The 12,339-nt window shown below is 39.5% G+C and overlaps 1 protein-coding gene across 8 annotated transcripts in view; it reads right to left on the bottom strand.

Annotated features, from left to right (window-relative positions):
* Positions 1 to 12,339, bottom strand: part of CELF1 (CUGBP Elav-like family member 1) — a 93,277-nt gene that overhangs the window by 69,155 nt on the left and 11,783 nt on the right. Inside the window, exon 1 of one of the 8 annotated variants that reach the window (XM_038563300.1) lies at positions 6,320 to 6,453. The exons of 4 other annotated variants lie outside the window; for them this stretch is intronic. The gene's annotated coding sequence lies outside the window, so the exon portion shown is untranslated. Of the gene's footprint in view, positions 1 to 6,310; positions 6,454 to 12,339 lie in introns of those variants that run through there. 3 more of the 8 variants (XM_038563299.1, XM_038563301.1, XM_038563292.1) reach the window with 3 other exon arrangements.

The following is a 12,339-nucleotide window of genomic DNA, read 5'->3' as shown; positions in this document are numbered from 1 at the left end:
AGCAGGCTCCATGCAGGGTGCCTGACGTGGGACTCGATACCGGGTCTCCAGGATCACACCCCGGGCGGCAGGCGGCGCTAAACCGCTGCGCCACCCGGGCTGCCCAAACGAGATGATTTCTAAGGTCCCTCCATTTCTGAAATTGAATCTATAATTTAAAAATGTATAGTTTCTGTTGACTTCAGAGAAAATATATTCTAAAAACAGAAAAATGAATTCAGACTATAACTTAGCATCTACTCTAACATCTCTCACATCAAACTTTCAGGAACATATTCTTCTATCTCAGAAATCTCTGCCTAGTCTTCTAAGGAAACTTTACATCGCCTTTAAAAGGAGGGAAAAGGGTGGAGGGCGCGCCTAAGTGGCGCAGTCCATTAAATGTCTGACTCCTGATTCTGGCTCAGGTCATGATCTCAGGGTCATGAAATTGAGTCCTATGTCAGGCTATGCACCAGGCATGGAACCTGCTTAAGATGATTCTTTTTCTCTCTCCCTCTGTCCCTCGACCCTCCCTGCTCTCTAAAGAAAAACAAGTGTTGATGCTGATATAGTCTGAGATATTTGATTACAAAACACACCAGTCACTCAGCTATGAAGGGGAACTCCAGAGAACAAAGGCCTGCCTAGTTCCTTCCTATCACAGAATTGTCTGGTATATACGTGTGCATTAGACCAAGCTTATGGGGCATAAATACACTAGGGAGCCCCCCCAGCCTCCCTGAAACTTAAGAAAACTTTTCAAATTCTCAAGATAGGAGTTATCCACCATAATTACTTGCTCTAATATATTTTATCAGAAACTAACCATTTGGAATTTTGCCATTTTCTCTTTGTCCCTAGTAGGTAATGTAGTAATGATGAGCAAAGAACGCTAAATGACAGCAAACTTGATCTCTCAATCCCACTACCTAGATTTCCTAGTGCACAAGGCAGAGCCTTGTCCATACCATCTGATATACTGAAAAAAGAAAAGAACACATCAGGATTCCAGAAGTAGAGGCACTTTAATATCCAACAAAACATACACATGCAAGCGTTCAACATTTTATTAAAAACTTTTAATTGTATATACTGGGTTTATTTTCTAACTAGTTCTTCTGAGCAGCCTGTTTTAGCAACTTTGATTTCCCAAAAAGTAACTTACTGCAGATTAATATGCTATTTTTTGAGTAAGAGCATATTACCCCAATAGCTTTAATTATCTATTACATACTTTCCCAAGGTTACTTATGTGAAGACAACTAAATAAAAATAAAGAACACAATGCAAAAGACCACAACTGTATATACTAAGAGTAACCAAACTATAACTTCAAAATCAAAAAGGCTATAACCACTTATAGTGTGGCCTTGGGCTAATCATTTGTTTCTTTTTTTTAAGATCTTATTCATTCATTTGAGATGGTGGTGGGGAGGGGAGAGAGAGAGAGACAGAGACAGAGAGCATGAGCAGGGGTAGACGTAGAGGGAGAGGGAGAAGCAAGCTCCCCTCTGAGCCGGGAGCCCAACATGGGACTCCATCCCAGGACCCGGAAATCATGACCCGAGCTGAAAGCAGACGCTCAAACATCTGAGCCACCCAGGCGCCCCGGGCTAGTTATTTCTTTCTCATTTCCTCAAGTGAAAAACAGTCCCAGAGCAGAAGACCAGTCCATATCTAAGGTCCACAGACCTAAAGAATTCATGGATAGTTTATGAATATTCCGTAAATTCCTTTATATTATGTGCAAAATTTTACATATACATGCAGAATGTATTTATGCACAGTTGACCCTTGAACAACATGGGTCTGAACTGCACAGATCCACTTACTTGCTGATTTTTTTGGATATAGTATAGTACTGTAAATGGATTATCTTCCTTATGATTTTCTTAATAACACTTTCTTTTTTGTAGTTTATTGTAAGAATTCAGTATATAATACATATAACATACAAAATGTGGGTTAACTGTGTTATCGCTAAGACTTCCCAGTCAACAGTAAGCTATTAGCAAAGTTTCTGGGGCATCATGTGTTTTTTTTTTTTTTTAAATTTATTTATTTATTTATTCATGAGAGACAGACGGGGCGGGGGGTGGGGGCAGAGGGGATCCCTGGGTGGCTCGGCGGTTTGGCTCCTGCCTTAGGCTCAGGGCCTGATCCTGGGGTCCTGGGATTGAGTCCCACATCAGGCTCCCTGCGTGGAGTCTGCTTCTCCCTCTGTCTGTCTCTCTCTCTGTGTGTCTCTCATGAATAAATAAATGAAATCTTTAAAAAAAGAGAGAGAGAGGGGTAGAGACACAGGCAGAGGGAGAAGCAGGGTCCCAGCGGTGAGCCTGATGTGGGACTGGATCCCGGGACTCCAGGATCAGGCCCTGACCTGAAGGAAGATGCTCAACTACTGAGCCATGCAGGCATCCCAGGGTATCAAAAGCTTTAAGTGGGTTTTCTACCATGCCAAGGTCAGCATACTCCTAATCTCTTCATTATTCGAGGGTCAACTGTACTTTTTTTACTTCTATTTATAGGGAATTAGGTCCATAACTTTTTACAGGTTTTCAAAAGCGGGGGGGGGGGGGGGGGGGGGTCCGTGTTCCAAAACAGACTTAAGACTAAACAATATACAGTCTGTTCTACCTCTAACATCCTTTTATCTCCTCTTATACTTCCTGGTCCAAAAAGAAGGGAGTCCTCATGACTAAACCCAGTCAAGAATAAACAAGTTACCCTGGCCAAGAAATTACTCAAAATAACGTATTCAATTTAAAACTGAACCTGAATTGTTTTTAGGTGACAGACTAACATTATAATACTTAAAAAAAAAGTTTTCAAGCAAATGTTAATACTATAGCTCTTCTCAGGAGGCTTACATGAGAACAGAATTCCTCAGGTGCGTTAGGGATATCCCACTATATAGTTCCTCTCTTACCAGGTGCACATTTTAAAAAGGTAAAGCTTCTAGTTTCCTACTTCTAATTCTATCCTGTACCAAAGAAAGTAACAGGAGACAAGTACAGAGGAAAAAAACTGGAGCATGGAAGATTGCAGTGAAGGAGACCGATAACAAGCAACCAAAGAAGCTACCCATCCTGTTAGCAATATATGAGAATGGTCACTGCCTAATATCTCAATTTGTAAAAAGTATATTAGACAAAAGAAGAAATTAGCCTCCCACTAAGACAATAAGAGAAAAATGCGTGTCTGTTACTGAACAACTTAAGCCTAAAATTTTTAGGTTCTCATGGCAACCTAAGTCATCACACTGCACATACTGTATATAAAGCACATATTTAGAGGCTTAACTAGTAAACTCAAAATGTGACATATGTGCAATGTGGGCGACAATATTATTCTGGGAACTTTAACTTTAAAATCTTCCAACTTTATTCTGCAGCCCCAAAGATGATATAATAGAGTGAACTATGCAGAAGATGCAAGCTCAAGGAAGAGGTACAAAGAACATAAATAGAAGCAAAGAGATGAAAGGCAAGAAAATCAGGCTATCAGAAAAAGTTTCTGAACATGACTCCCCTACTGTGAATCAACCTGTAAATGGAGGCTTAAAAAACAAGACTGCTAGTGAGGACACATATTAAGATAGCATTTGGGACAGTCCTTCATGTGGGTTCAGACAAAAGAGACACGGTCACAGACCAGACAGACTGCTTGGTAAACATGGCACTGACTGAAAGGCCCCTGGAGAGACTGGGGTTCTCTTTCTCACTCTTTTCTAGGAGCTCATGGACTATGGCCACTTAGAATTAAGAAGTAATTTTCTGGGGTGCCTGGGTGACTCAGTCGGTTGAGTGTCCAACTTGATTTTTGACTCAGGTCATGATCTCGAGGATGTGAGATCAAGCCCCACATAGGGCTCCATGCTCAGTGGGGAGTCTGCTTGAGATTCTCTTTCTCCCTCTCCCTCGCACTCTCTTTCAAATAAATAAGTAAATCTTTCTCTCTCCTTTAGCAACCCAAGATGCAGAACGGGAAGAAGCCAAAGTGGAAGATGGTGGCCCAGTGCCCGCGACTGTGAAGAAGCAGGAGGCCAAGAAAGTAGTCAATCCCTTGTTCAAGAAAAGGTCCAAGAATTTTGGCAACGGACAGGACATCCACCCTAAAAGAAACTTTACCTGTTTTGTCAAATGGCCGTGCTACATCCAGCTGCAACGGCAAAGGGCTATTCTCTATAAACATCTAAAAGGGCCTTCTGTGATTAACCAGTTACCCATGCTTTGGACTGCCAAACTACTCAACTGCTTAAGCTGGCCCACAAGTACAGACCAGAGACAAAGCAAGAAAAGCAGCAGAGGTTGTTGGCCCCACCTGAGAAAAAAGCTGTGGGCAAGGAGATGTTCCCACTAAGAGGTCGCCTGTCCTTTGAGCTGGGGTTAACACTGTCACCACTTGGTGGAAAACAAGAAGGCTCAGCTGGTAGTGATCGCACACAAATGTGGATCCCACTGAGTTAGATGTCCTCCTGCCTGCCCTGTGTTGTAAGATGGAGGTTCCCTAATGCATTATCAAGGAGAAGCCCAGGCTGGGGCATCTGGTCCACAGGAAGACCTGCACCACTGTTGCCTTCACACAGGTTAACTCAGAAGGTAAGAGAGCTCTGGCTAAGCTGGTAGAGCCATCAGAACCAATTATAATGACAGATATGATAAGATCCACTGCCACTGAGGAGCCAACATCCTGGGTCCAAAGTCGGCAGCTCGCATCACCAAGCTGGAAAAAGCAAAGGCTAAAGAACTGGGCTGAGTGGACGCTGTTGAATTTTCTGTACATAAAAGTAACAAAAGGTTCTCTTTCAGCCAGTGTCAAAAAAAAAAAAAAAGTAAATCTTAAATTTAAAAAAAGGATTAAGAATTATCAGAGCCTTGGAACACCTCGGTGGCTCAGCGGTTGAGCATCTGCGTTTGGCTCAGGGCGTGATCTCGGGATACGGGATCGAGTCCCGCATCAGGCTCCTTGCAGGGAACCTGCTTCTCCCTCTGAATATGTCTCTCTCTCTTCTCTCTCTGTCTCTCTCTCTCTCTGTCTCTCTTTTGGAAAAAAATCTTTTGGGAAAAAAAAAAAAAAATGATCAGAGCCAAAAGATGGCTGTGGGGCATGAGAGCTGTGAGAGAGACCAGATTTTTTTTTTTTTTTTTTAAGATTTTATCTATTTATTCATGAGACACAGTGAGAAAGGCAGAGAAGGGAGAAGCAGGCCTCATGCAGGAAGCCCCATGTAGGACTTGATCCCGCAACCCTGGGATCACACCCTGAGCCAAAGGCAGCCACTCAACCACTGAGCCACCCAGGTATCCCAAAAGAGATCAGATTTTAAAATGGGGGGGGGGGGGGGCCAGGAAGAGATGATGGTCTTTAATGCCACATCATGTCTCACTGGGGAAGCAAATAAAGCTGTAACATCCAATTTTCTTACCTATTAAATCACCTATAGAAAAAAAATAATAAAATAAAAAAAATAAATCACCTATAGGAGGGATACCTCCACCTATCTGCCAATAGGAACTTCATTATGATCCATGCATTTCTTTTGAAAGACTTGAGGATGCTATGAATGCTACCTACCTTAAAATCACATTTCCATGCCACTTCTGTTAAGGGTAAATTATTCTCACTTTTCCATAAGAAAACAGGTAAACAGTTTAGCTAAGGTACACAAAAAATATCTAACAGCAGGGCAGTTAATAGATGTATCTATTTTCCTGACTCTCTCAACCTAAGAACTTCTAGAATGAGATACTGAATTTACATGACTAATTTAATGATTAGAAATTATATTACCACATGAAAAAAAGTGGCTACAAAAATAAATTATTTCATTATTGTTATGAGACTGGGCCTCAACAAGCTAGAAAAGTCCATGAAAAGAGCACAGCATCTATAGTATGGGCTGGTAGCCCAACACTGTCCTACCACTTAATAGCGGGATGCCCCAAATAAGTTATTCTCCTCACTGAGGTTCCTAACACCTCCAGTATCCTTGTCTACCAGATGGTAAAGATGCAACCATATCTTTCTTCCATCCCACTCTTCTGTCTCTCCTCCCTCCTCCATCAATGTGAAGTCTTATAATTTCTTTCATTACACTATAATTTGGCATATTTTCTAATCAAGAATAACTTTGTAAAAAAAAAAAAAAGAATAACTTTGTAAATAAACTTTTACACAAAAATTTACTGATCAAATTAAGAGCCAGAACAACTAAATAATAATTATGTTTTAGAGTAAAAGGAAAAGGGGACAGGGGATAAAGCTAGGATTAGAGATTTCTTTCAGAGCCAGGCCATACCTACTAATGACTAAGATATTTGATTACCTTAATTACCTTGGCTGCACAACAAGTGCTGGTGGTCATGAAATTCCAGAATATTAAAAACTCAGCCACATTTTCATTATAGCATTCTCTACTGTGTTGAAGTCAAGACAGCAAAAGACTGCCAACAGCATTTTCACTTTAATTTTCTGGTAAGACAAAAAGAAAAGTTAATCTTGGAGCCAAATTCTCCATTTTTAGGTATGGTAAAGTCTTCGAGGAAAAAAATATCTGTTATGAGAAACTGAAAACACTTCTGTATATCTTAGAAAATATGCGTATGTGCTTTTCTTAAAAGGTATAAAAAAAATCTCAGGCTAATAATTTTTTTTAAAGTAGGCTCTACGCCCAACGTGGTGGTGCTTGAACTCACAATCCCGAGATCAAGAGTCCACGTTCCACTGACTGAGGCAGCTAGGTGCCCCTGAAGCTAAAAATCTTTTGCTTATCTATTAATACCTTTCAAGCAATTCTGAAAGAGGAAAAGTGAAATAAAAGCTGAAGCTCTCTCTGACAAGAGCATTTGATGACTGGCATACTGAGCAACAAGCCATCCAAAAAGTAGAATAAGGGATCCCTGGGTGGCTCAGCGATTTAGTGCCTGCCTTCAGCCCAGAGCTTGATCCTGGAGTCCCAGGATCGAGACCCACAGCAGACTCCCTGCATGGAGTCTGCTTCTCCCTCTGCCTATGTCTCTGCCTCTCATGAATAAATAAATAAAACATTTTTTTTAAAAAGGTAGAATAAAAAGTGTTTTGGCATTGTAATTAATAATTGCCTAAACTAATGTTAGTTTTGAACCCAAAACTCACTTTCATTTAAATGAACTACTCTCTATACAAAAGCATTCATAAATTCACCGCAAAAGTACAAAACCACTTGCCTATTTGGCTTTGATTTTGCTTTTAAAATATACTGTGGCCTCCTGATACTCTAGCTTATAATCAATTTCATCTTACTAAAGCACATTATAAAATACCTTAAGCTGAATATAGCATTTATCCAACCCATTAGAGGACTGACTAGCTTGTTCCAAATATGGCATTACCTTTTCAAAGTTCTAGGGTTTAGGCAGGACATAATTCTTTTAAATAATTATCTATCTTGTCATGACTGACAAGCATGACTTAGATGGAGATAAAGAGGCTAATGAAAAAGGTCTGATTTTGAATTGCTATTTTATTAGAGGAGAAAAACAAAACATATAACTTTAAAATTTCCCATGTAAAACTATCTTCTCTTTGAATTCAAGCAGTGGGGTTCTTGCTAACTAGACAGATAACCCCCACGTGAGGGAAGAGCCAGAGGCTGCCTGTCCAAGATGGTGCAGAATGCACTCCTTTGCTGGGTAGAAAGTTTCTCTGCATAACCTCTAAAGGTCCTTTCCTAATCTTAGAAATTGAGACTTCATTTATGAAAAGTAGAAGCATGGTAAATGTAAGGTGTGAGTAGAAACAGCAGAACAGTAGGATGGAAAATTAGAGGGCCTGAGCTGGACCTTGCTTCTGCTTCTATATGAACCTAAATTCGGCATTTAACTTCCCTTGTTTGCAAAATGAAAGGATTAGAGAAGAAAAATCTTTGAAGATTGTAACCTGTGCCTATGGCCTCGTCCTGTGCCGGCCTTGGCCACCCACGATCTTCCCACTGCTGCACCTTACCATAATTAGGCAGCTTTTTAAAGCATCTAATTAATGGAACACAGAAATTAAAACCTTTAACTTTCTATTTCTGGCTCGTTTCAAATGTGCAATAGCATTTTATCAAGGAGTAGTTAATGCCACACAGTTCTTGATATACTGGCTTTTCTCTGAACTCCAGTGACAGTTACACAGTGACAAGTTGTAAGCAAGGAGGCTGTTACCATGGGGACCCACTAGGATTCCTGGGGGTGGATCCAGCAGGCCTTTTTTTCCCCCGGTCCAAAGCATTTTTTGATATTCCGAATCTGGCAATTCAGAAAGCTCTGATTCAATTTTTCTTTAGCAAGCTATCTTCAAGAAATATTACCATGTAGTATACAATGTTGAAGAAATATTAGAAACTGTTTTAGTGACTCTCTCTTAAAATAAAATATATTCACGTCTTTATCTTCCCCCATTCATAAAAACAAATAAATACAAACTCCATAAAGTTTCAGTGACCTATGTATGCTATTGTTTCCAGATCACCATTTTGCATACAATACACTTAGAATTTTTCCTATCAAGACTTGAGTCTTCCAAAGCAAGTTTCTACATGATCATACTCAAAATATTATATATTTTAATATATTAGAAATATATTAGACACAAAAAATATAAGATGGATTATAAAAGAAACTGGACAAGAACAAAGAACTGTACATTTAAATTCCAAGCCTGCCTCCAAAATTGCTGTGTGTGGCAAAGAGATGTATGTCAGGGAGATGAACTGCTACTCCCAGCTAAATGCGTGCTGCCACTCAGCTTCCCCTGAGACCCATACCTTTAGAAGATACCTTAAGAAAACAGTTTACAAACCTGTCTGTGGATCTGGTTTGTTCACAAAAGCTGGAACAGTCAGAACTTAAAAGAAAACATTTTTCTAAGTTGTACACTTCCTGGAACAGAGTGAAGTCTTTCTCTAGGTCTTACTTTTAGACCAGAGCAAAATTACACCAGACAAATGAACATTAATAAGTAAAAACAGCACTTGATTTTTTTTTAAAGATTTATTTATTTATTCATTCAGAGAGAGCTAGAGAGAGGCAGAGACACAGGCAGAGGGAGAAGCAGGCCCCACACAGGAAGCCCGATGCGGGACTCGATCCCAGGTCTCCAGGATCACACCCCAGGCTGCAGGCGGCACCAAACCGCTGCGCCACCAGGGCTGCCCAGCACTTGATTTCAATAAAGAAGTCTGCAGGCTTTTTTTTTATTGTACTTGTAAATGTATCGAGGCTATTAAACAAAAATAGTATATGATAAAAACAACAAATATAATAAACGTGGTCTTTCCATGATTATTTCCCATAAATCTTAAAGTAGTACAGAAAGACAAACCTAGAGCACAGTTTTACCACATTAGTTTAATACCAGCCTAAAGACATGAAAGAAGAGGGACTCAGAACACAGGACATGAGAGGAAGCAAACTCCTGGGTGCTTTATTCGTTTTTACTACTGGTTTACAATTTCCTTGATTTTATTTTTAAATGCATGTCTTGGCCCAGAAAAGCAAGAGAGCACAGACTGCCAGAAGTATCAGATTCTCCTTTTCTTATTCTCTGGAGCTACAGAAAACAGAGCCAGAATCAGGGTTGTCTTGAAGCCTTCTGATTTTGTCCAGGCAATATACACAAGGTTTCCAGATTACAAAGGACACAAAGGCTTTTACAGTACAAATCTTAGCCATCTCAATATCTTTCAATAGAAAGCTGCTTTCATTTTTTTCAGAAAACTTGAAGTACTGATTATCTTCAAGACAATGATTTGAACAAATAAGAAATTCTTGCAATTTCAGTGTTTAAAGATTTTCTTTCTATTCCTCAATACTGAACTGTCTCAAAACGTAAAATTAAAGTGCCATTCAACCAGACATGGAATATTTAAAAATTATTTATCAAGTCTCTATTTTGCTCAAAGGCCCAATAGTTAGTTCTCCACTGAGAACTAACTATGGACAATAAAACTTCTATGCAGAGCATTCAGCTCAGTATCATATGTGTACCCCATAAAGGTGTAACACTGGCTAGGTACCAGTCACAACAATTAGGCTGATCTCCAATATGAAATAATATCTTCCAGCTTTTTCTACCCTGCAAATCCATTCCTTCCTGACTGTATACAAATCCACATTTCAAAGTTGGCTCCAGTCTATTTTTAATTCCTTCTCCTTAATATTACAGGGAAATTTTACATTTTTCTGGAATAAAGTCTTTCAACTTAATAAATACCAAATGATCATAGGAAGAAAAAATTAAAAGCATTAAACTATCTTTCTCAGCACTTCCCTCTCTCCCTCATTAACATTTCTCAAAGAGAAAAACACCACTGTGATGCTCCTATCACAGATCATTCATGAAGTTACTAACTGAGCCGAGACCAGACAGACTCCATCAACTGGGCACACAGCCACTCACCATTACCCTTTGTTTAAAGTCTCAACTGCCATTCAACTCACATTATTGTATTCCATTCAAGTCCATCAACTTTCCTTAAGAGGAAAGAGTCAGGAACTAAAACAAATGTGTTACTCAACTAGAAAAGAACTTAATCCATATGCCTCACAAAAAATTATTTTAAAAAGATGGTTCACCTTAAGTTTCCTCTGAAATAGCAGTATTAACAGTTGCATATGCTGAAAATGACGAATCTAATCAAATAAACTAGATAATCATTAAAAACATATAAAAACAAAACCTCAATCTTGATTTAGCAAAGTACCAGACTGCTCTATATACCAAAAGCTACAAAACAGATCAAAGTCTACACCACAGTCAGAGGAACCAAGACCTCAAGCAGCCTAAGGGAGCATGGGAGGTGGGGGGTGGGAGGTGGAAGATAGGGGGGAGCCTCTGGGGAGAATAGGGCAATCTTCCAAAGAGCCATCCATGATCCTAGGCTTGACTATTCTAAAATTCAAATGAATTTAAGAGATGTGAGACAGTGCTCTGTACTCTTTTCAAAGCGTTTGGTTATAACTAAGGGAAACCTTTAAACTAGCCTAAGCAAAAAATGAAATTAATTGAAAGGATACTGGAGTATCTTAAAGAATCCAAAGGCAGAAGTACAACAGGCCATATTTGAAAAGTCTTTAAGCACCAGGTTTCTAGTATGCATGTGGATGGCTGCCTCTCTCTCCAGAGGTGCATTTCTCATCTATACTTCTTTCAGGATTAATCTACTTAATTATCCCTCTCTGCAAACTGGCCTTCACTGCTTCCTGATATATGATGAGCCTGAACTTGACTGTACATGTGAATTTATATGTGTAAAGTTCTCTGAATTCAGGTTATCTCCTTGTTCCCTAAAGGCTTAGATCTCAATCACAATCTCATATTCTCATAGGAGAAACTGATTTGTCCAGTTTGAGTTAGGTGTCCCATTTCGGCCCAATAAGCTGTTACAAGACAGGCTAGCTCACAGAGTATAGTTTAGCGTCTATATTCCTGACTCCTCAAAAGTTATATAATAATACATGACACGCCTGGCTGGCTCAGTCAGTAGAGCATGTGATTCTTGATCTTGGGGTCATGAGTTCAAGCCCTACATCAGACCTAGAGCTCACTTAAAAAAAAAAATTAAGTTATATAATACACTAAGCAATAAAGCAATCTCTATGTTCAGAAAAGCTTAAAATCACAAACACAAAAAAAAGCTTAAAATCTTGCTGAAATTAAAAAAAAATGCGTCTAGTAAAATACTAAATAATATCCCATGATACAGTATTGGAATGGATGGACAGGAAAAGCTTCATGAGAAACTGCACTAAAAGACAAACAGAAATTGAACCATGAGCAAAAAAGGGCTGACAAACAAAAAATGCAATGCCTGCTCCTCTTGCTCTAGTGATATAATACAGACCTAAAGAATAGTCTTTTACTAAACAACCTCCAGTGAAACATCCCTGTTGAAAACCTGCTGTAAGGCTTAAAATGGCTATATGATGGCAAAACAGTACTGCTTCAATATGCAGTAATAACCAACTGGCTGATAATGTCAGTTACACATTTTCAAGCTGCTTGTTACCAACACCCCAACTTCCTTTCACTCTATGGACCCCTAAGATTCTTGCTCAGACAGCAGCATTCAGAATTGGGCAGGCAGCCAATAGAAGGCACAGGTGTTTCTCACTAGTAATATCCCACCCAATCTAGTACCGTAAGTTGGCAGCGTCACTCAGACAGAAGTCATGCAGGAAAGAAACACTAGCCAAGCTATGTGATGGTAGTGTGGGAGGAGGGGACTGGAGCAAAAAAGAATGTTTTCCACACACAAAAGCTACAAGCACAAAGAAACTGGGAAAAGCCTACAGTAAATTATCTGTACAAAACAGAAACTAGCAAAAACTT

The sequence above is a fragment of the Canis lupus genome, chromosome 18 (assembly GCF_011100685.1).
Source record: "Canis lupus familiaris isolate Mischka breed German Shepherd chromosome 18, alternate assembly UU_Cfam_GSD_1.0, whole genome shotgun sequence".
Taxonomy (NCBI): domain Eukaryota; kingdom Metazoa; phylum Chordata; class Mammalia; order Carnivora; family Canidae; genus Canis; species Canis lupus.
The sequence above is the reverse complement of the archived record's forward strand: the minus strand, read 5'-3'. Positions and strand labels throughout refer to the sequence as shown.